Raw genomic sequence first — 25,574 nt, 5'->3', positions numbered from 1 at the left:
TCTCCTCTAGAAAGACTGTAAGACTGCTTAATGAAGGAAGCTATTGTCTGCAGTGTGCATATTTTATTGACTGCAGAAGCAGAGAAATTAATAGCATATATGGCAGAGAATTAGTGAAGGAAGGAGGAAAAGCCTAATTGATAAGAATGAATGCTCCTCTGGATATTCAAATTCTACTCACTGAATTTTTGCATGCTGAAAAGAAGCAACATAAATGCTCAGAAATGTTAACTAATTTTTTTACTTCATTTTCTCAAAGTCTCCCGGCAAGCCAAGACTGAGCTATTTTAGCATAACTATAAATAGAATCTCAAGCAGTCCCTACCCTTATCAAACCTAGCTCAGCTACATCTTACATGCCCATTTTTCCTGATTCTTAAGGTCACAAAGGCTATGGGGAAGAGCGAACAACCCCTCCCCATCCCAAACACTGTAGCCATACTTCTTTCAGGCTGTGAAGTTTGTCTAAAAAAAGATGAAGCACAAATTTTCTGATGAACAGATGGACCTCACAGCTGCATCTTTTGGAAAGGAAAGCACTATTTTAAAATTAATTCAGCAAAGATAAAAAGGGAACAAAGCATTACAGCTCCAAAAGCAGCTGAATTAAAAGGTTAAGTCTTATTTGAATATACATATCATGACCAACAATAAGATATTGATAAGAGATACACTAAAATTATTACTGAGGAAATTGTGTTAGGCTTCTCTTTGTTAAAGGATTGTCAAGAAAAAGATTGTAAAGTACAAAAGCAATTAACTGAACTTGATGTTCACTAACTAACCTTGATGCTTTGAAAATAAACCTATACACGTTAAATATTACCAAGTTTTCTGACTTTATTTTAATTAGAGAAAGACTGACGCAAGCTTCAGGCACAGATGATGATTAACTGATGGAGCACACACATGCACACAGACAAATATGGTGAATATGCCTTTCCTGACAGTTTGAAGTTCTCTGCAGCAAACAAATGGTAGGACTTGCACAGCAATTCCTCTACTGTAGTCTGAGCCACCTATTGAATTTGCTTCTTCATTATGGTATTTGTGCCATACTGGAAGAGGCAGGAGAGCTTAAGATGCTTTATGAAAGAGTCATGTGTGCAATTATTTAGAAAGAGAATTCACTTTCCCATTTTTCTGCTTTAACAGTTTTCATGCACCACTAAAAAAAGTAGCATTTCTTACTGAATCACAGCATATGCAACTGTTTGAGGGTAATTGGTTAAAACAAATGATTGCTAAGAAGTAAACATTTTCCTCCCATAAATACATTCAGAAAAGTAACTGGATCGAGTTATGAAAGCTTAATTTAGGTGGGCAGGGTCCCCACGAGGTCTCTAATCCCATGAGGTCTCTAATCCTACTTCCTGCTCTAAGAAGGGACAGCTATGAGAGAATACCACACTGCTCATGGCTTTACCCAGTAAAGTCTTGAAAACCTCTCAGAAAGAAGACTACATAACTTCTCCTGGCAAACACTTCCACTACTTCCTAATGATGAAAAAGGTTTTCCTTATCTACGGCCTGAATTTCTCTTGATTCCATTCATGTCATCTGTCTCTCATCCTCACTGGAACAGGTTGCCCACAGAAGTTTCCAGGTCTCCATCCCTGGAGATACTCAAGACCCAAGGGACACAGGCCTGGACAACCTGCTCCAGTTGATCCTGTTTGAGCAGGGAGGTTGGGCAAGATGATCTGAAGAAGCTCCTTCCAACCTCAGTGATTCCATGATTCTGTAATTATTTCCCAGCATCTTTCATTCAGATGGAAAGCTTTGCTCGCTACTATTACTCTTTGTGAACTTTGCTATATACTCTTTCACACCATGTAAATACTACCTTTAAACAAATACTGGAAACTCACAATGATACTATACTGAAAGACAGAAATCTCCACTCTTTCGGTAATATTAAAGGCCCTAGTTTAAACCCACAAACACCATCAGTTCTGTTATGGATGCCTGCACTTCTCCAGGGCAACTACAGCAACACTGAAAAAGCTATGCTACTGTAATCGTTTTGAGCAAAACAACAGACCTATGCCTTCAAATAATTACTTTGTGAATTGATTTTAAGTTGCTAATATGCTGGTTTACAGCTTCTAAATACTATTCATCAGAAACTTAATAACTACAGTAAATCTTTGCTGAACATTTGAACATCACCACTGCTGGTTGCCAACAAATAAATTTATTTCTAAAATTTCTGAAAACTTTACACATTGCCCTGAATATATGAAGCCTTTGCTCTAGCTGTTTGGATTAGTCTTCCAAAAAGGTACTACCAAGGAGACAAATTTTGAAACCAGTTCCATTTGCCCTCTAAATTGTATATCACAGTTATTATAAGGCACAGCTTAAAGGAAAACACTACTTTTCCTCCTGCTATTACAAATGTTCATACATTGCCACTTGGAAGGAAAAAAGTCTTTGAGCAGATCTTTGAGAAAACTTCAAAGCATCAGCACTTCTATTCACCTGCCAAGTTGCACAAATATGAAGACCAGATATTCCAGAAAATGAAGAAATTATTAAAAAGCATTTAAGTAATCTCTTGGAGGCAGGGGAGGCCAGTGGAAATAAAATGAGATATTCTAGACTTTAGAAAGCCTCTACCTATAGCCCAGACAAGCAGGGCTGCACATGTAAACACATCCATTGTAGGAAAAAAATGAAGTGTTCCAAGAGGAGATAAATTAAAAACAGTACTGTGCCTCAAATTACAAGCAGCAGTTGCATTTGAAATAAAATACAGAAGGAATCTGATGCAAAATCTTCAACCACCACACAGCACAAACTGGAGTGTGTAAAAGCAGGTCAACTCAAAGCTTTTTTAAAAGGCCAAATTAAATTATTTCTTTTTGTAGTGTTCTTACTTTTCAGCTACAGATGTTAGGGAAGTATGTACTGGTGTCACACACAGACTACTGTACTTTAAATGAATACTAGCATATACCCCAGGAGAAATTTCAATTTTGGTGAACAAAGACTGTACTCCTTCAGTTCTTCAACTACTTTAGTACTTCAGGTACTAGAGGATATTTTAAAAATTATTTTTAAATGAAGGAAAAATGCATTCAGTGGGTATGCAGTCTAAGATGCTACTTTGTACCCGAAGCTTCAGTACAAATTCAACAAATTTCAGGATGTATCCTGCACTGCACTCAACTTATGGAACAGGCTGAACTTAACAGACCAAATCTATCATCTTCCCTGGTATTTTGCAAGAAACAGCTGCATGAAGAAACTTGCATTCTCTGCAGTCACACAGGCAATTAATGCCAGTATTTATGAAGTCTAAAATGCCAGCAGAACAGATGCAACAAAGTACGTGCAGCTTTTGAAGTATGCCTTTCTCTGTATCTTAACTTTTCAGCTCTAATGTGCATCCTTTCAAATGAATCAAAGCTTTGTACCTCTGTATTTTTGTCACAGGACTCAACATTATTTATCTGTTGCAGGGTGACAGACTGACGACAGCATAACTGACTGATGAAATACTAACAACGTTAAGTAAAGACCATAGTCATATACAGACAGAAGCAAGTTATGTGTAACAAAAAAATAACTCAGCTTATTGCACCACTTTTCTTGGTGGAAAAGCTGAGGTGAAGTCCTGCAGAACCATCTATGCAGTTTTATCCCACTGATAACTTCATCGTAAGGCCAACCGAAAATCAATGAAGAGATCTCCCTAAACCAGATCCCTTCTTCACACAAATACTAGATTTAGACCTGAATAAGAAATAGCAAACACCCTCCCAAAGGGAAAGGAGAATTCCACTTTCAGTGTCACATGCTTCCATCTCGTTACTGGCCTTCGATCAACACTGACATAGCAGATAAAGATGAGCTGTAAAATTTCTGAGTTGTATGTGGTGTTCCACTTCTAAGAACAGGCACCCCAGCAGCAACAAAAGGGGATGTTCAAGTTCTGCCATGAACATGTTTCTTCAACCATTTGCACTTCCATCCAGGCACACTGTTCAGGCATATTTTCAAAGAAGAAAGCTAAAATGTACAAGGACTGTAAGGCACTGACTGTACTGTCAGTGCAAACGTCATGGCTCAGAACAATACTTAGAGAGTTATTTCGTAATGTGGTTTGGGTCCATCTGCAAACAAGACAAGGTGCTTCTAACACACGAAATTGGATACTCTGCTGCACAGCAAAGTAACAACACTGCGCACCTCCAGAAATCCATGATGAATCTGATCACTACAGAGAGATATTGCTGGTTCCACTGGAGTTTGCATCTCAGGGGTGCTTGCATCCTTCCATCTGAAAGCACCTGATCATTCAAAAGAATACCAGTAGGAAATCATTAAAAAAAATTCCACACTTCAGATACCTGGGTGTTTCCTTAATCTTGGTTAATATGAAATTTCAGTTAAACAATTCTTTCTGCTCCCTATTCTTAACCCAATTTTTTTACATCTAGCAAACAATGCTCAGTTTTCATTGCCCTAACCTAAAGAGGGCAATTTGCTGCCCTACACAGGGCAATTTCTCCTCCTCTAAATTGACTGGAAAAGCAGCAAGACTGGCATAATTCGCTTGTACCTCTTCCAGTCTTTACCTTTTTCAATATGGATGGTTAGATTTGTGCAAAGTGTATCAGACAAGAGTCTCATGAGTGCCTTAACACCACCATTAATACTTCCCTTTCTACTGATACAGATAGATCAGAAGATCTATTCTGACTTTCTCACAGTTACATTACACTGTCAGCTCAATCTACTGGTCTGTCACAAAAGGATATAAAAGATCATTTTGAACCTCCATCTCCTTCAAACCTTAAATTTGTAGCTGAACAAACTGTCCTCTTCCTTAAGTGCAGAATACTACATGTTTATTTCATCCCACTGCTATTACTCTAGGCTTCAAATCAGGTTTTGGCACTTTGGTTTTGATCCTCTTTTGCTTCAGCGAAGATGCTCAGACAATGAATTTCATGAGAAACCACCTTTCATCCAGATACTACTGCTGCTTTTAATACTACCCCCTTCTATAGCTTTAAGTGTAGGAGACACTGAGGAATTCTAACAGTTAAGAATTTTATGATGAAGAGTTTTGATATTGAGTGAAGGCTGTATTAAAACATTCTCAGGCTTGTTTCATAACAACAGCAGAATGCTTTTTAAAATGAAAGCACCCAAACACAGCACTTTCAAAATCTGATTGCCCCGTTATGATGCAGCCACTTCAAAAATACACCTATGCTCTTTATACATCACACCCGTACATTAACATTTCATGCACTCCCTGTTTTAGATTTGTTATTGTAGAGTATTTGTTGAATTATCTCTTCCAACCTAAAACACTGGAGTATGTAAATTAGATATGCATCAATGCAGACATAAAAATATTTTTATTTGGATTCTACTATAGATGATAACAAGCATTTGAAAATTGCTCAATAAATTCAAATGGAGAAAACAGAAATGCAAGACAGCTTTTTAGAGAGCAAAATAAAGCGCTTTAGGAAATATTTATACTATCTTAACACATTCTTTAATGAAAAATGAAAGTTAATCTAATTTAAAATAGAAAACGTATTTGATTATTGTATGATTATTTTTTATATATATCCTTTTTTTCTAGGATGAAAAAACCCCACCATGTAAAACTTCCATATGGATGTTTTCAGTTCAGAGGCTACTTATTTTCACTGAAAGTTTTCCTCTGCATCACAATTTGCAGGTAAAAAGTTTAAGACAAAAGTGAAACTGGAAAAACTACAGAATTTAAATGAAATTTATCTCTGAGGTCCAGGACCTCAGTTTTCACTTCTAGAGCATCACCTAGTACCTTTTCCAGAAGTTTCATTTGTAGTTCATTCCTGAACTCTAATGATGCCACTCTGCATTAAACTAAACCCTCTCACAGAAGCACTCCCCATCTCTGCCCAAACACAGGTACTAGGAAGCTGTAAAACCAAGTTGCTCAATTAACAAGATTACAGTTCAGGGTGACCTGCAACAGGGGAAAAAGTTTTCTTTACTATCCTTGTCATATGATGCAGTTCTTGTTTATTCAAAGGACACAAGGTGAAGCCTTAACTATGACGAAAATCCACCAAAACACATTTAGAATTTAGTAGTGATGCAGTGGACAGAAAATGGCTTTTCCAAATCTGTTTGCAGAACAACACTGTTGATGTTTTTAAATGGTGAAAAATACGACATATTTGTACTTTAATACAGAGATGGCAAAACATGATGGCATGTTAAATGCTTACTTGACGGGCAAGCACATCCAAAACGCATCTCAATCACTTCCCTAGTTAAAAGAGACTCTATCCTGAACTTTTCATTTAATGCAGTCAAGATTCACATCATTATTCTCAACAGTTATCTTCCTTTAGTCCTTTGAAGGGTATTTTTAAGAACCCTGGAAAAAGATCACCTTTACAATCAGATTTTGAAGGGAACTGCAAAACTCCATGGACTAAGTCACGCTGCACTCAGCCATATGTTTCACCTCCCAGACTACTTCTCAGCAATATGCTGTCAGGACTTATTTAGGAATACAAATGCTTAATTAAAAGTGGGAAATTTAATTTCAGTTTAAGAATATGTGAGTACAAGAAGAGGGGAAAGTTATTTTTGGTGGTCTTGGAACAGCTTGCAGTAAGACCTATATGTTTTTAAGGAAATTACCACCTCAAATGTTCACTTTGAATGTTCACCACCTTCACTTCCAATTCAGTTTCCAACTTACTGCTGTGAACACTGAACGACAATGATCTATGTTCTATACGGTGGACACAGGCACAGAAACTGCATCTTCAAAACAGTATTTTATACTTCTACCTATGCTGCATAGTGACAAGTTTGAAATTTTCTACTCTATTTCCTTAGAATACCAAGTTGGATTCATTAAGTTTTGCTTAAGAAGTTCTGAATTGTCTGTCACCCTAACTGAAGCAAAACCATAGAACTTTCAAGTAAAGGCCAACAGTGCATAGTTACAAGTTTTCTAATTACACAATAGGTTTTAAACACCTTTCCATTCAACTCTTCCTTTGGAATGTGGGATCCTAGATGACAGAAGCTCAAGGATCCAACTGAAACTTCATAGTAGTGGAAGGGCTGCAGTAAAAGACAGAGGAAGAGGTCATGCTCAGAAATATAATGATCAGCTTCATACGTATACAAAAATTTTGCTTCAATCCCATTTATGGTGAAACAATAAAAGCCACAGACTCTCTTGGTCTTGACCCAAGTTGTTTGTTCTTTCCCCCACTGCTTAGGGGTCTCAGAGAAAAGAGTGGGAGGAGAGATGATTTTAATATAAGCAGTACCTGACTGAGCCAAGAACCTCGCTGGATTTTGATAACAGAACCTCTCAGATCTGTGCAATTTTCAAGGCCCGATTACTTGGGTATCAGTAGAATTAGTTACTAATGCCATCAACAGAAAAGAAGCGGAGAGGACTCTGATAGGAGACTATTAAAGTCCTCCCATGTACAATGAGAAATGGCAAGTTAAGGACCATGACTCTTTTCCATCCCCAGCCTTGGAATTCCATTGTAATAGGTAAAATAAGTCCATGTTTCAGCTTTTCCACAAGATTTTATGAAGTCTGGGTCCTGACCTGGAAGAGTAATTGCTTTGCCACCCATCTTCAGCATGGCAGTTGAGAGGACTGTTTCATCACACTAAATGAGTTCTCAGAGCAGTCAGTCCCATCCATAGTAGTTTCTGCTTATTATACTCCTCATTAAATTCCTCTTTACCAGAAAAGATTAGCCTGAGAGATACATAAAAAGTGAACAATGTACCCTCCTATGGATAAATTGGTTCTTTAGACACAAGTAGTTTTAAGGTTGGGGAATAATTCAACATGAAGTTACTCTCAGGTTCCCAAGTGAACTTTAAAGGGCAATGACATCTTCTTCCATAACGCTAAGATACCAAACTTTTTCTGGGTGTTACAAGGTCAAAAAAAAAAAAACCAAAACACCATTCATGACACCCATAACTACTGGCAACAGAGAAAACAAACATTATCTCAGCAGATGGGTCATACGGCATGCACAAAGTAGTAAGAATCAAATAGATGGAGTAGTCATTGTCTCATGCAAACTCAGCACTGAAGTTAAATGGCCATATTCTTCCTCATAATTTTGAAAGTTCTGAAACAAAATATAGTCTAAGAATGCGTTTTCAGAAAACGTATATTCCTCTTCATATAAAGGAAATCAACTTTTTACATCATTTTTAAATAATCGGCTATATTTCTTTCATTTTCTACTATACAGTTCCTGGAGACATGTCCAAAACCCAAACGAAATCTTGATTCTGCTTCAACTTTTCAGATACCCTGTCTGTTAACATGGCCCCCAGCATCTCACCTGCACACATTTCACTTGTCATGTGGTGCAAGAGCAAGTCCTGTAGTCAGGACAGAGTCTGGTTGGCTGTCTCTCCTCAAAAAGCAGATGATATTTTTAAACAGCTCAGGCTTGCACTTCTCTCTCTAAACAAACAGATGATGATAGCTCAGCTACAAGCATCCTACATGACAGCTACGTGCACATGCAAAGCCGCAAGGTAGCATGCTGCGCTTCGGCTTGCTTTTTAGTCCAGTTGACAGGGGGGAAATATTTGAGGAAACAGATAGAAGCTAAAGCACGTGCAGGTAGACTGCCGCAGCACCAATCTCTGGACAGATCCAACAGCATGCTAACAAAAGCACAAACCCAGCATCCTGTTCATGGCCAGGCAAGTGCTCACTGGATTGCTGGTCCATCTACTAGCATTAGTCTGCATGTAGAGAAGCACCAGAACTTTATCTTGAAACTTCCTTCGGAATACTCAATTTGGAAGAGTCATTAGCAATAATAATACCATACTGCTTGGAAAGGTGTCTTTATTTTCATTAATATAATATCCTTTCCATAAATTGAGCTTACTGATGGCACTATTTCTCTACTGAAACTTGCCATGGTAACAAATAGCAGTGACACTTGATCCCATAAAAAGGAATTTGTGTTCAATGACTGAAGCAGCTGAAACATGAAAGAAGCTTTCTCAGTTTCAGAAACTCTGGCAGAGTTTCTGTTTTTCTAAACACAGTGTTGGGATTTAAATACTGCACCACTTCCCAGCATAAGTTTTCAGATCCAGACAAGCCAACTTTCACACAAAAGAAATCAACACTTGCCTTTTAATACCAGAGAGACTGGTTTGAATGGGCTCCTGCCAGCAGTTCAAAAAGAAGCCAAGTCTCTGTATTTAAAAATCCTTTTTTTCAAATTAATTATCATCCCCCTGTCCTGAACAATAGACATCGAGGGCTATGAAGGAAAAAGATATAATCAAGCATGCATCATGTTGGCTCAACACAGGATTAAGTTCTGGCTGAAAAGGTAAAGAATTAAATAGTCAAATGATTTTTTTTGATTTTTTTTTTAATATCGATTCCAAGTACTTGAAATTCACAATGCAATTATGTAAATTTCACATGTGCTCAAAACAGTGATTTTCCTGTGCTTAATAAATGAATTGTTAGCATACTGAACAAGTTTAAGCACAGTACATCGAGAAGCCTTGGAATTTCCTGGTCTCCTCTGCCTGTTATACTTTTCTTGCTCTAACAATACCTGTAAACCTATACTCTGGCTCCATATAACACCTCTTGACCTATATTATGCATACACACCTGACTAGAAGAAGGGGAAGCAGCATAGGAAGCAAGTGAACGTGCAGATATCCAAACTTAAGATTGGGCGCGTTAACTATGATTCAGAAGCAGCAATTCACTATAGTGGTAGGACAAGGGGTAATGGCTTCAAACTTAAACAGGGGAAGTTTAGATTAGATATAAGGAAGAAGTTCTTTACAGTGAGGGTGGGGAGGCACTGGAATGGGTTGCCCAAGGAAGTCGTGGATGCTCCACCCCTGGCGGTGTTCAAGGCCAGGTTGGACAGAGCCTTGGGCGACATGGTTTAGTGCGAGGTGTCCCTGACCACAGCAGAGGGGTTGGAACTAGATGATCTTAAGGTCCTTTCCAACCTTTACTATTCTATGATTCTATGATTCAGATTTTCACCATCGGCCATAAACTGAGGTTTGCACCAATGGATTCTACACCTCTTCAGACTTGTGTTAGTCGTCTTTGTTCCTACAGCTAGTGACTCCAAATAAAATTAAGCACTACCAAATCCACTTACTGCCTCTAGACAAAAACAGAGTTCAATTACCCATATACTATTGCTGTGTATGACAAATGTCAAATGAGAGTCCCAAGATAGTTATTTGATCTTAAAAGCAAAAGTAGTCACTGGCCCATATTCAGTAGCATAACACACAGAAAGAGTCTAAACTTAAGTACAAATGGACAAATATTTTTGTCCATTCTGAAGACAATATTGACTAACAGCAGGGAATTGTAGAACCCTTCCCTTAAAGGATTTTCACAAACAACTTGGAGATAAAGGACTGTCAGTCAGCTTTCCTAACTCTTCTTCAACCAAGTCCATCACTCAGCAGACAGTTATGATCTATTCAAACACCTGAAACCTAAACAGATATCTTTTGTGAGAAAGGAACTTTCCTAAAATGTCATATGAGCACGTGTCAGATCTCTCTTGATTTAAAGTACCAAGAAGACTATATCAAGTTCAAGTCTTAATAAAATAAATAAATAAATCAGTAGTTTTACCAGTCTTGCTCTTCAGTTATGAGTCTAAGAACAGAGGATACAGTTTTTTTCTGTATGATAGATACAGAAAAACAATGCAATGACTGACAAGAAGAGAAATGCATAGTACAGCACAGATTTTCTAGTTCACCAGAGCTGCAAGACTCTACCATAAATCTGAAGCAGGGAAATAACATTGCAACTGCATCTAAGATATTCTTGTTTTCCCTAAAAATTCCTGCTTGAGTCTACAGTGCTAACAGCAAAGCCAATCCAACACACAGTGTCTGAGGAAGATAAATAGATTCCATCGAAGACACACACTCCAATAAGAGCACCCGAAACAAACGTATAGACACACCACTTCTGAGACCTTGTACAAAGATGCCTCTGTAAAAGCACCAGCTGATTTTAATCCTTTGAAGGTTTTTGTTGGATTACATTTTTGGGAGGGGTAGAAATATATATTTTGCTGAGTTGAATCACCCTGAGACGCAGAAATTCAAGATCATCTTAGTGTCAGATTATCTCTCGTAGTTTTTTTGCAGTCATCTGTTTTGTACACTTCCAAATTATACCAGCCAGCATAACACACGCATGTGCATACATACCTCAACATCAATGTTCACCACGTTTAGCCAAAACTTAAACCCTACCATACACAGAAAAGCTGGTCATCTCTCCAACACAGAAACAAGAGTAAAATTTTATCTGAGGCCCAGAAGTCCTGAACGCCTATTTAATAGCAAATTATTTAGAAATGTGTTGAATAAAAGGTAAAGTTAGAAAAAATAGGTGCAGGAAAAGGAGTGGCTCAAAAGGAAAATGAAAAAATGTATGATGGCTTACAGCTGATGGCCCAGGAACCACATCTGGCCTATCACTTCTGCTCACTGCTCCACTTGTCTTAATGTATACACCCTGGTACTTCTACCTGGAAGATGACATTATGCTTATAACCCCTTCCTTGATGGGAAAGAGGCAGGGGGGGTCCCAAAGGTGAGTAGGTTCAACTTACCACTCCTTGTGCTCCTTTTTCAGCCTACTGCCTTAAAAAATAGCTCATTAGACAATAATATAGAGAAATAGGATTTGCTAAAATATCACTGAAATATGTAAGTATATGTTCAGCTGCAAGCAGGTAAGTAATCCCAGTGACTTCAAAGTCAATACAACTGTTAAAGTTCTTTTGGGGAATTAGGCCAGAGAAAAAGAGCAAAAAGGAAGGAAGTGACCTATTTGAATGAAAGACTCATTCTGAGGTTTGTATGTTCAGATCCCCTCCTAAGAGGCTGACAAAAGGTATTTGCATATATTTCCTTAAGTATAAACTGTGAAATGTCACATAGTATAACTTAACTCTCAATAAACCCATTAAGTTCACAAAGGCTATTCATACTCACATACACTCAAGATTTTTTCCACTATCCTTCCATTTGCTGCCTATTTCTACTCACACAAAAAAAGTATTCCTCCTGTTTCCTAAGTATACCCAAATGCTTAAAAACCACAGTAGAGACTAAATCCAAAACGGTGGCTTAGCGGCATTAAGAGGATGCATAGTTTGATTAAAAACAATCTGTGCTATAGACATTTAGAAATCTTTCTAACACATTTAAATTCTATTTTAAAATATAGCCTGGATCTAGTGTCCTGATGACTCTTCACTTCTTTTGCCTTTCTTCGTCATATTAACTCAGCCAGAAGCTGCCAATGAACTCTAAAATTAAACTATGTAACAAAAGCTTTATCAGGATTCTAATTTTGGTCACAGATAACCAAATGTAGTAATTCTAGGTAATATCAGCTGAGATTTACGATGCATTCAATATCTTCAGATGCAAAGAGTATTTTTGGGCATCACTTGAACAGACAATATTCAATGTGCAGCTGGTAAATTTCACTCCTCTTTTTTCTCCTATTTCTACATAAGAAGTATATGCATGCTGCAGCAAGAGAAAAGATAAGTTTAGTTAAGCCTCACTTTCAAGACCCCAGAAGATCAAACTATGGCTATTTTTGAGAAAGGAAGCTAGATACACCATCATCACTTCTCTGAGCAAGACACACCAATAGTTAGAGGAAGACCTGCCCTCCTGGTGCAGCTTGGGATACGAAAAGCTGGTCATTTTTTTCTGAACTCTGCTGTTGCGTTATTTCTAAACTACTAACCAAGTTCTTGGTAATGAGGCTGCTCTTACTTCTATACACTTCCCAACTTATGTCAAGCCTGAGAACTTCTACATTCCACTTATTTGAAACTATGGGTTTACCACTGACTACACTTCTTGTTCACTGCTGCTTTAACATCTCTTCAACTGACTGATGAAGCGATCAAACACAAGAATCTTGACTTTTACTAACAAGTGTGAAAAGATGACATACTGAAAAGCAAAGAAGAATCTCTTTGGGTCCTTATCATCACATTTCCAACAGGTAGCAGAACCTATTTCTATAGCACTGTACCTATATTCTGTATGGCAATCACTGCTTGGATTAGGGAGAGTGGAGCAATGGCCAACCAAAGAACAATCTGTGGGTACCCTGGACAGTCTGACATGCTTTCTAAACTACATATATGGTTAATCATTAATGTGCTGCAAACTTGCCACCAGTTCTATTACCAAAACAAGAACTAGTACTGGCTCAATCTTCACAGTAGGCTACAATGATACACATATCACATCTCAGTTATCAAGCACTTCAGAGAAAATCCATGTCAATTATTTAAAGAAACTAAAGAGTAATACAATCCAAGGATAAGAGTTTCTCATGTTTAATCAAACAGATCTCCAGTGCACAGTAGCAATTTATATATGAATACCAGACCATGAAGAAGTTAAGACTAGTTTTGAAATTGACGCATCCTGAATATCAAAAGCACACAATACAAACTACATAAACAACCCATAAACCTCATTTGGTTCAAAAAGTCTTCAAGTTAAATATTAGTTGGATTCTGGGAGATTGCCTGCGGAAAATACCATGTACACTTGCTTTGGTTTTATACTTCCCTAGACACCTTATGGATGCTGGGTTTTCTGTTTACAGACAAGCATTTTGGGTTTTTTAAGATACATGTATGTATGTATACATACACATACACTCTTAACACATATAAAGCACTAAACTTTCTTAAGAAAGTCCTTTTCATGTGTGTATACATATATGTATGTATACAGTCACACGCACACATACAAACATTATTTTTTAAAAAGCATTCCATGGACCGACAGCTCCACCCCATTGCTGAGAACAACCCCATTCAGTTTCAACAGGTAATAACATCGAGCAAAACCACATCAAACAGGAGAAAGGTCCTTCTCCTGCAGGGTCTTTCTTCAGTGATGCGAAGAGTAGAATCTTCTTACAGGTAGCCATACCCACAGCTACCTGTGCCTGGTATTTTAGATCATCCTCTTGCATTTATACTGGTTCCCTAATGACTTGCAGAAAAGCAGAGAAAGTGAAAGGGTTGGCAAATGTGTTGTCTTTTTTCTCTGCCAAGGGACGGACTTTCTGTAGGCCTTCAGACTAATGTCTTTAGCATTATCAGTCATTCTGCTGTCTTTTTCAATCCTCTCTGCAAAGAGACTGGATCTTTTTGGAAGCTGTTAATGTGCAGGGCGAGGGCAATTACGTAAGATGTTATTTTAGTCGTGAACAACACATTAAATTTTGGATTCTGCTACCTCTGCAGACTAGCACAATGAAATTCTTCACTATTTTTGGCTAATGATGTCTAGGTGTTCGGGGACCATGATATGCTGATTTATCCCTTTCTACCTGAATTTTCAGCTATCTAGACACTAAATTTCGTAGTCCCAGCTCCTTCCCATGAGACATGCATGTCTTCCATCTTCTTGAAAATCTGCTCAGAGATAATGTTAATGTGAGCTCCTGATAGATTCCAAATGGGTTCAGAAGTTGCACTACATGCTGGAAAAAGGAGTCAGGTGGACTTTCAGTCTGACCCAATGGCAGTTCTCATTATTTGAAAACTTACCGTATTAAACAGCACCCACATACTTTCAGGTTTGGAATGGACTCAAGTGTTACGCAGCTAGGCTTTACAACTCCACTGACAATGCAAGTAACAAGTTTTACCCATTAACATTGCATTTAAGAAAAAAATCTTGCATTAGTATGTAACACTCCTGCACTGTGATATCAGATGCCAACTACAGAATCAAAATTAACTGCCTCTAAATATATCCTGGCTAGTCCTGTATTCAACACTAACAGGAAGTCATGTCCAGAGACCTCGAAATGCCAAGGATTTCCTTCTGCCTATTTCAAAACAGCGCTATATTCCCAAACAATAAGGTTCACTTACAAATACATCTTTGTATATTTCTCTGATCTAATGCTTAAGTGCATAGCTAGCTCTTAAAGAAAGCAAAATCCAAAGAGGAACAGGCAATTTATATAAAAGCATTTGCATTTTGGAATTAGTGTCCCACTGTGGTTCACAATCATCTATCCAGAGAATTGCTCTTCCTGCTAAGTTCATGAAGAAAAATGGGAAAAGCATTTTCTTGACTATAGTATCTCCCAAGACTAACTCTGCTCCTCTGTTTATTTCACACTGACTAGCAGTCCCAAGAATTTCATAAGAGGCAAAATGTAGGAACTTGTTTTATTCATGCAACTTACTGACAAACTACTTGAAAGGTTTGTAAACCGAGAACTCTGGAAATACAGATTTAACAAAAACATTGCTCTAGCTAGACTTAGTTAAATGTCACAACTGAAAGATTTAGTGTGTTTAGTCTCTGCTTATTAAATAAATATTTCCAGTATTTCTGAATAAGAAACTCTATGACTGAGACTAAGCGTATACAAAATAAGCTCCAGGAGTAGAGCAGATATGTAGATGGAGAAAATAAAGTTATGGGTGAAAAAAAAAAAGTGAATGTTAACCTTTAAAGTGCAAGTATTCTTAGCTATCCCAGTCGAGTAATAAGGAAGAATAGAAAGCATTAAAAGTTATCTGAATTTTGAAGTAATCACAGAAAAATAAAACTCAATGTATTAATTCATCCTGAAGCAAAAAAAACAGAGTAATCTAATTCAAACTACTCTGTGGCTGTCCAGAGAGATTACCTTCTGGAAGTCCAATAATTATATTTGTAAACTAAAATCATTATGCCTGGGGTGGGGAGGCCCAAGGGAAATTTTTTAATGTGCAAAAGCTTCACAGTGGCATTCATACTGAGAAAATTACTTTGTGTACAAAAGCACACATTCTGTGTAATGGTCTTTTTCAGTGGTGGTAAACAGATATGTGTAACTTGTAAGACTGTGGAACACCAGCTGTCAAATATCAACGGACATATAGTTCCGCTTTTCCATATAGCGCCTATACATTCTTAGCTAAGTAGAAGAGTGTTTTGGAACTTCTTGCAAAAGCGCTTATTGCCTAATTTGTAGCTAGGCTAGTTCTTATAACTCCAAAGAAAATATTCCTACTCATTTCACTGAAAGTTTCTCTACACAGTTTTTTGCTAATAGCTTACAAATGAGATTACTTTCAAAAAATAAATCACTATATTCTTGTGAGCCCTAACTTACTTAATAGTCCACATAAAGTGTTTTAATTGAATCTCCAGTTAATAAGCAAGACCTAACAGCACCATTCTGACAGTCTCACTGCAATACAAAACTGTCTTAAAATGGTTTTGGTAGCTTTATGGAGAAATAAGATATGCAGTCAAACAAGGCCTAACCTTACATCTTGTCTTCAAAAAAGAACTTTACTGGGAGCCAGAAGCTCAAGTTTCAAACAGTTAAACAGAAACAAAGTGAATCAATACCAGAAGCTTGGAATCAGGTGTGAAGCATTTAATTCCCTTGGAAATTTCAAACTACTTATGATAATACATGTTGAGACCTTCCATTTTATCAGGAGTTCAGCTGCTGAACAGTCCACCCTTCTCTTCTATTTCCTATTCATCAGCACCAATGAAGTACTTCCTTCTGAAGACCCCTATTCAACAGTATTACTGTTGCTGCTTACAGCCTTCCTGCAGTGTAACAGCATGGAATCTGACCTAAGAACTATATGGCAAGAACTATGAATTTCATTCTGCTGCTGTGTAGTTGGTCTGTGCTTTTTGTAGAGCTATTTGCCAAGGTTTGGCAGTTTAATGTGTACCTTTCAATTCATAGCTAATAAATTCTGTTCAGCAGTAAACCTGCATGCTTCCAGGTGACAGCACAAGAAATCCCAGCAAATAGCCTGCAGTGACTTCTCCAAGCAGTAGGCTACTGGATGGGAGACTGACCAAGATTTCTAGATGTATCAAGTTTTGGCTACAGTGGATTTTTTTTTTAATATATTTATCTACTTGTTAAGTATCACCGGCTTATTTATCACAGTACTCAGCTGAGCAAGCAGGCACCCATTCAAAAATAGTTGGATCCTGTCACTCACCCAGAGCAGTAGCTGCGGCTCCCTGAGCACTTCCCTGACGTAGCTGTCTCAGTGATACCACGAGAGGGAGCGTTCGAGCTACGTTTCGATTGAGAAACGGGAGGGGCTCTGCTGCACGCTTCCTACTTGACACTCAGAACTTCCAAATGATAAAAAACCAGCTTTCTACACCTTTTAACAACATCCAAGGCGTCTTACCCTTCTCACCAATGCACACATCCAGTTACTCTCCCATCCCAATAGCATGAATTCTAACAATGTCTTGATCCCTAAGACCTAGATCTTGAGAGCCAGAGGTGGGGATGGGATGATGACGCACACGCACAGATGGGTGGATTTTTTCCCTACCTAATTATGTGTCAAGAGACAATTAATTGCCAGCTTTCCAGTGCTCTCCTACCCCTTTCCTAACGTTTCTGTTAGTGTACTTATTACCTGTCCTCAAAACTGCCCAAACAGCAATGGGAACATGAAATGGACATCATCCCTGTGGGCAGCAGCACAAGAATGAGGATACTCAACCACCAGTCAAGCAACTCAAGCACAGTCATTACATGACCAGCTAATGTTACGGAAGTGCTGTTTAACACCCAGTAACACTGGTTCACCAGCTTATCTTGCTTCCCAAAGAACAGTGACTCAAAGGTAGCGTGTCCATTTTATCACTCTTGAGCCAAGATACCAATGAGATTATCACAGAGCTAATGAGGGACAACTCCTCTCACACAGGTTCATGCCAAGGTTAAATTTTATCTCTGCAGCAGGTGGGCCACCCCAGAAAAAGCTATGAAAGAATGAAACAAAAATCAGAGAGCCAGCCCAAATATCATTAGCGTTTTGCTTCACTCTAACAATACTTTAAAAATCATACATAGCAATGTACAAAAGGAGTTCGTCCTCAGAGGGAAAATCACATGAGAAATGCAAATGACACCAAGCAACATGCTTCTGGAAGTTGCTCAACTACTACATAGATTAAACCTGTATAAAGGAGCTTCACTAATCAGAACTGACCAAATCAAGCACTGCTCATCCCATTCTGCTATTGCTTACCAAATCTAGTGTAAGCAGCAAAACTGTACTAGTTCTGGGAAGAGCGACTGATTATCTGCATGATTTGCATCCACATGACTGCCTCACAGTCATACACTCCATAAACATTAAGTTTCACTTAACAATTTCTCCCTACCCGCATGTTCTTTACCGATGAATGCGCAAACTGAACTTTCAATTTTTAATTACACCTCCTACTCCTGCACTTCTACTGACCCAAAAAAATGCAAGTGAAGCTGTAAGCAGTATGACTATTGTAAACTTAATATCATTCAAGCAATTTCTGTCCACCAACACTGTGCTTTGCTACAGCACAATACTTCACAATATAGAAAGCCAGAATTGCTTGGAAAGGCAGAATAAACTTTTCACCAATTTTATTCACTAGACTGCAGTTTGCCTTCCCAGTTTTGGAACTTCTGCTGTATAAGCAGTTTCGTTTTGCCAAAAAGACTTCTGTAAACTCTAGCAGTGGGTCAGGAAAGGCATGGGGTGGAATTTTAATAAGATATGTAAAGGCTGACTTACCAACTGGCCCACTGACTTGTTAGAAAAATAAATCAATGACATATAAAAAGTTGTTAAGATGTTTTACATACAAAGCTTCTCACATGATAGCTGGATGCATGTCTCTGAACACAGCATCGGTAATGAATGAAGGAATCAAGTAATTTTTTTTTAATGTATCAATGAAATGTAGTAACATGAGTCAGAATGGCTGATATATTTTCCTTTCATTCCCCTATGGATTTACTTGAGTGCTCCCCTACATCGTTATTAGTCTTTAGAAAAAGCTTTACCCTACCTTTTCACCGTCAGTCTATTTACCTTATCTATTTACCCTTACCTACTTTCCTCCATCCTGTGTTTAGATATTTAAAATTTTATCACTTTAACTTTTCACTAATGCACATTTGACCAGTGGGTGGAGATAAGGCTTTAATTACAAAACTAAAACCAAACTATTTGAATAGCCGCTGTTACTACAGAAATATCTGAATGCCAACACTACCTCGGCAAAGAGGCTTAAATGAGCTATCTTAAAATTAAAAAATCAAACCATTTCTCTTATCTCCTAATTTTCATTTACTTCAATAGTGTCTTCACAAAATATTTGGAATCAAAAAGTAAAGGCTTAATTTTATTTAAACTCAACAGTTGTGTCTCCACCTACTGGGAAACTGTATTTAACGGAAACAGTAATTTGATCCTCCGAGATTTGGGTAAGCAAGAGCTGCAAGAGCCATGTTTCTGTGCAAGATGCAAAGAATTTGACCTCCTCTTCCTCTAAACTCCCCCAAAAAGAGTCTGCAGAAACCACTGATGTTCCTCATAGTCAGCATGGATTTCACGAGGTTTCTACTCTCAAACAGTTGCTTGTTGGAATGCAAAACTAGGCAACACTCTTAAAATAACATATCCAAGTAATTTCTTAAACAACAGTTGTTGCCAGTAAATCTGAAATGTCATCTAATTTCAATGTTGCTAATTTTCCTCCATGCTTTCATGAGTCCTGGATATTAACATTAGAATAAATTCTTTAAATAACTGAAGTGTAAACCCCGCAGAATGGTTGCTAATATGAAGCATTCTTAATATGTAACACTTTTTTTTAAGCCAGAGACCTTGAAAATAATTAAACATGAGGTTAAAGTGGAGAACCTCCCCTTTTCAAATTTTATTTTTTATTATTTAACACAGGTTGTGAAATTACTTAGCATCATTTTATAGACTAATTAACACAAAATAGGAATGTAAATGTTTTGAATATGGAAAACCACCTCTGCTAACCTCTCTTTTTTGTCTTTGTTACTCTTGTAAGAATGACATCAGCCATAACTAAATAATTCAGGCTTGCCTTATTCTGAAAAAAAACAAGTTTTAAACCACAGGATAGCAGATTAACATCACGATGCTTTGTTTATCCCACTGCAAAAGACAACGGTTTTGCTGTAGTATGACCTGAGATCCAACTGCAGATGGTTATTATGACCAAGTAATCAGACAGAATATTATCTTAGATCAGTTTTAGGCTCTGAAACTAGATCATCTACTGTTTACCCTGTGATTAAAAAAATCACATTAGCACCTTCCTATCAATGAAAACAAACCATTACATTCCTCTAACAGTATCTGTGACCGGCACATCTGTATTATCTCAGCCTGCCTCTCACATGTCAGCCTGAACTAAACTCACTTTTCCCCAGGACCCTTTATGAGCTGCCTCTACTGTGGAGGACAGAAAAACCACTATCCTTCTCACAGACTCATTCTTAACCCCATTCACAGACTCATTAAGTCTCATTCACAGACTCAATCATCACATTCTACTTCGTATTTCCACACAAATAACTCCAATAGTGTCTGCACCAGTCCAGTTGCAGGATGTTTCTAAAAAGTCAGGGGTTTTTACCAAATGCAAGGCCAAACCCATTCCAGTTTGCCTCAGCACTGAATATACAGAACAGTTACTGTACACGTCCTACTGGGGCAGGAACTTACTTGGCTTGTTAAGAAGAGTTTCTCCCTACAGCTCTACTCCTCTATTGGCTCTCTTTTTTCAAAAGAACAAATATGAACTGGGCCAGCCCCCCACAAAAAAAGAGAGAAACAACAAACAGCAAAAAGCAAGCTCAGGTGTACGTAGTGTTGAGAACCCATCTGTCCATCCTACAGTACTCCTTCTGCGGCAAATCCTCTTTCCCCATCTAGTAGTGTGGTCACTCAGTCAATTCCCTCAAGCCAGGATGAGTCAATTTTTATCCATTTTTACCTTAACCACAGAACACAACAGGACAGTTTATTTAAACTTGCACGAGTTTTTTACCTTTCCAAATCTTAGGATAGTGTAATTCATTCTACATCTGGATGGAGACTGCAACACTTAAAGTACTAGCACAACCATTATCACAATCCCAAATGTATACCTGTTTCCTAAGTAAAAAGAGATTCCTCCCCCTTTACTACAGCATAAGAAAAGATTTGCTCGTCTACAGATCCTGCAAGGAGGATCAAAGGGCACTCACCAGAGCCTGGGATAGTCACATCGAGTCAGAACTTGAAATCACTTCTGACTTCTTTAAAATCATGCAGAAAGCATGATTTTAAAGCAGGATGCTAAACTTTCATAGAACTGCATTCAAAATATAAGTAATTTCTACAAATAAGTACATGTAGAAAACCAGAATGATTCAGGGACTGAGTCACTGTACGAAGAGACGTGTGCTAAAGAATCTTTTGCCTGTCATTATGCTACTATAAAGTTTTCCCACATCACTGACCTTTGTTTCTGCTCGTAGAAATACCCAGCCCAAGGACCTAATATCAGACTCCACTTGATTCTGACTGAAGCTGCAGTGTTTGGGGAAGAGCACATCCTTAACAGTTCAAAATAAAGCCTGCCAAATTATTTGGTAGATTATTTGGTTTTCCTGCTTTTACTGTGGTTAAACATCAACTAAAAATGCCAGAAGTAGTAAGTTACATTGCCTAGGCTTCTGTTCCTTCCTACCTTCCTGAGGTTTGCAGGCACAGCAAATCAGAAAAAAAAGATCAGATTAAAATTTTATGCCTTAAATAAGAAACATCCTAAAAGTCACGGGTCTTGCAGACATTCATCCTCTCTATTAGCTTTCATTAAGGCTCCTTCAGATTAGCCAGGCATGTTTTCATTACTTCCTTTTTTATTTAAAAAAAAACAAACACCAAACATATGTGACTAAGCCATGATTTAACTTAATAGCTTCCATTATTTGTCTAAAGAAAAAAAAAAAAAAAAGCAATGAGAGGTAGTTCAAGAAAGGTCCAATTGCACATATGTTGCAACAGCTTTTCAATCATTTTAGAGACTTTTAGTATGCACAGTTAGCCTACTAATATAACAGCAGAACAGACACTACTCCACATAGCTGGTACAGTATATTTGTCAATAATTTCCATATTAAGTAGTTCTTGACAAGACAGGCTGAAACAGCAGCGATCCATAGCATCCGAAACAAACACAGGCACCCAGAATTCAAAGAAGCTGAATATACATACTGCTGGTTAGATGCTGAAGGCTCCATAAAAACCACCATACCAAAAAAAACCCCAAAACCCCCAAACCCCAACAACAAAGAGAGTACTGAAGATGAGGAAATAAAAAAAAAAAACAATGGTACCAGCATTATGACACCATGCCTCAGTACTGCAGATCTTTCACAGCAGTATGGAACTCAGGTAATCTGTATACTGCAATACTTCGAGAACAAAATCAGGAAAGCAAGATCATCAATTCCAAACATTTCAAGGGAGGGAAAAGGAAATGAAAGATTTCTCTGAAGAGTCCTTTAAAAATCACATCAAAACGAGCTCAAACTAGACTCCCGTTATCAGTGGTTTATTTAAATGAGAATTTTCTCCATGGCATTTTCAAGAAGAATTTTGTGACAGATGTTGCATGGTCCAGTCACATGTCGAAGTGTTAAAAGCCAACCACCTCAGCAGAAATAAAAGGAAACATTATGATGCTAGTGTCAACTCAACCAGTTTAACAGACACTATCTGTTCAGAAGCAGCATGCTAAGATTTCAAAGCCTCCTCTAGTCCAACATCTATTTATAGCTGCCCAGCCTCTCTACAATTTCTCACGGCCTCTCCTCCTCTCAAAGCCAAGTCGGGGAAGTTTAATGGATATAATCCTGAGCCTTGTGCCGCAAGATGGTTAGAGGATCTGCAACTCTCCTCCCACGATCCCATGTGCAGTAAGACCAGGAGAAATGAGAAAAGCATGGTCTAAAACACACAGGAGCATAATACATGGGATAAACCTTATCTCTTCGCTTTAGGAACAAACTCATTTTTCCTCTGCCAGCATGTTGGTGGTAATGAACCCCATCAGTATCAGAGACTAAGCAAATGACACCTGCCTCCTTCCTCCTCACCACAGAGCAACAGCCTACGACAACTGCCTTGAAAGCCAAGACAGAAGCTACTCAAGTCAGCTTTGACCCTTCAACAGCATCAATGTCATCCATGCACCTTCCCACTTATAATGCTACTACTGTACATTACACCTTTCCAAAGAAACTAGGAGGCTGCTGGCTTCTTTTCAGTGCAGTTTTTGGATAACATGTGATAGCTACCACCCAGCCACGCATGTATGTGTCTTTCTAAAGCACTGATCCAGACAGGCTCTACTTCGCCAGCATCTCCAGCAGCAGCTGTAACATTGCAGAAAGGGTGCAGGTATTTTCCTGCATGCGGAGCACCACACTACAGGCTGAACTCTGCCACATGCTTTGTGCATCCTTGGTGCCTCTCCTACCACCTACACCCGCTTGCCTGTAGTACTAGTACAGAGACCGAGGAGATGACAGCACTACTGGAAACTCCTGCCCACGGGATTACAACCACATTTTCTCCCCTTTCCCCAGTCAGAGGGAGACGGAAGGGGAGGGATGGCTTCCTCGGGAGGAAAATAAGCAAGGAGAGGCCGGGGAAGAGATCAAGAGAGGAGGAATCACCCCAAAGGAAGAGCAGATAATCCCTGAGAGGCGAGGCTGCAGAGGGGCATAACAGGAGAGGGAGGGACAGGGACAGCGAACCGGGGGGATAATCCAGCAGAGAAGGGGGGAGATAATCCCCTTGGAGAGGAGGGGGGAGGCGGAGGATCGCGGAGAGGGAGGGGCGGGAAACCTGATAATCTCCAGGAGGAGAGAAAACACCGGGAAGGGGGTGGGGGAAGGAGGGTGGGCGGGTAGATAATCCGGAGCGGCAGATGAGGAGCTAGTCTCCCGGGGACGCATCCGGAGGCGGGAGGAGGAGGGTTAATCCTCACTCTGGGGGCAAAAAAACCACCCCTCTTCCCCGACTCCGGCGCTGCCATGTTCGCTCCCCTGCAGGCCCGCCCCGCACCGGTACCTGCAGCCGGGCGGGAGGCTCTTCCCCCCTCACGCCACACGCACGCGGAGCGCCTCAGCTCCAGCCGCCGGGGCAGCGCGCCCCGCTCCGGCCCCGGGGCAAGACACCGCTGCGGGACCCCGCCTCCCACCTCCATTTCCCCGCCGGCTGGAGGGGAGGGAGAAGCCGGAGAGAGCAGCAGGCGGCCGGGCGGACCAACGCTCTCCGCCGCACACGCGACCAACTCACCGGCTGGCACCGGCTCCCGCTGCCCGTCCGTCCCTCCGTCCGTCCGTCCGTCCGTCCCCTCGTCCCCTCCTCAGCAGCCGCCGCTCAGCCCCATCGACGAGCCCGAGCGCGCGAGCCGCCGGTTGGCGGAGGGAGAAGCGCGAGCCAGAGGCGCCGCCGGCTCTGCGCCCGCCCCGGCGCGCGCCGCCGGCGTGGCTGTAGGACCCGCTCCCGCTCCTCCTCCTGCCGGCGCGCGCGCGAATGCGCGCGAGCACCTCCCCCCGGCTTCCCCGCGCAAACGGCCGGGCCCCCGCCCGTCCAGGCCAGCCCCGTTCTCCCCCCCGCCTTCGCCTGACCGGCGGCGGGCCCCGCCTCCCGGCCCCGCGTGTGTGAGAGCGTGTGTCTGTGAGCGAGGGAGGGAACGCGGGCGGGGTGTGTGTGTGGGGGTGTGTGTGTGTGTGTGTGTGTGTGTGTGTGTGTGTGCGAGCGAGAGAGCGAGAGAGCGCGGGAGGGTGCCCGACCGTGTCCATGTGTGTGTGCGTGAGGGAGCACCGACACGCGTGTGACCGTGGCTGTGTGTGTGTGAAGGAGCACCGACACGCGTGTGACCGTGGCTGTGTGTGTGTGAAGGAGCACCGACACGCGTGTGACCGTGTCTGTCTGTCTGTGAGGGAGCACCAACGTGTGGCTGAGCGTGCCCGGGAGGGAGCCGCGGAGTGTGAGCAGGGCGCCCGTGCGTGTGCGTGGAACGAGTGTGTGCGGGGGTGACCGCGCTGGGGAGGGAGAGAGGGAGGGAGGGATGGATGGAGGGCGCCGGGCTGTGAGAGGGCAAGCGTGTGGTAGCGTGAGCGTGTCCCCATGCTGCGGGCCACACGCGCTGCCCGGCTGGGTCCAGTGTCGGTGTGTGCCACCGCGTGTTTGGGCTCTCCTCCGTCCGAGCCGTTGCACTTGGCGCTGCGTGATCAGGCACCAAAGCGTGAGGAACGCTGGCAAAGGATAAGTCGGATATTTCAAAGGGGAGGGGGGGGTGGAAAATTTCCCCGGGTACTAATAACACGCAAGACCACTGAGGTGGAAACAACACCGAAAAACTGATTTTCCTGCTCTTCTGGTTGCTGTTTAAACATTTAATTTGTTTTGAGCGATAATAAACTATTTTTTCATTTGAGTGATAATAAACTGTTTTTGCTTCTGGTTCATCTTGTGGAGACTCTCACTTTTGGATACTCTTGGACTTACTGAAATTGGAGTTGCAAACAGCAATTGCCTGCACAATTCTCACTGAAGCTGGGTAAAATCTGCCCCGGAAAACAAAACGTT

At 40.3% G+C, this 25,574-nt stretch overlaps 1 protein-coding gene across 2 annotated transcripts in view; it reads right to left on the bottom strand.

The window, feature by feature from the left end:
• Positions 1 to 24,489, bottom strand: part of MPP6 (membrane palmitoylated protein 6) — a 56,977-nt gene extending 32,488 nt beyond the window's left edge. Inside the window, exon 1 of one of the 2 annotated variants that reach the window (XM_030489717.1) lies at positions 24,276 to 24,489. The gene's annotated coding sequence lies outside the window, so the exon portion shown is untranslated. The remainder of the gene's footprint in view (positions 1 to 24,275) is intronic. The other variant, XM_030489726.1, reaches the window with a different exon arrangement.
• Between the last annotated feature and the right edge of the window lie 1,085 nt (positions 24,490 to 25,574).

This window comes from Strigops habroptila, chromosome 1 (assembly GCF_004027225.2).
Source record: "Strigops habroptila isolate Jane chromosome 1, bStrHab1.2.pri, whole genome shotgun sequence".
NCBI lineage: Eukaryota > Metazoa > Chordata > Aves > Psittaciformes > Psittacidae > Strigops > Strigops habroptila.
The sequence above is the reverse complement of the archived record's forward strand: the minus strand, read 5'-3'. Positions and strand labels throughout refer to the sequence as shown.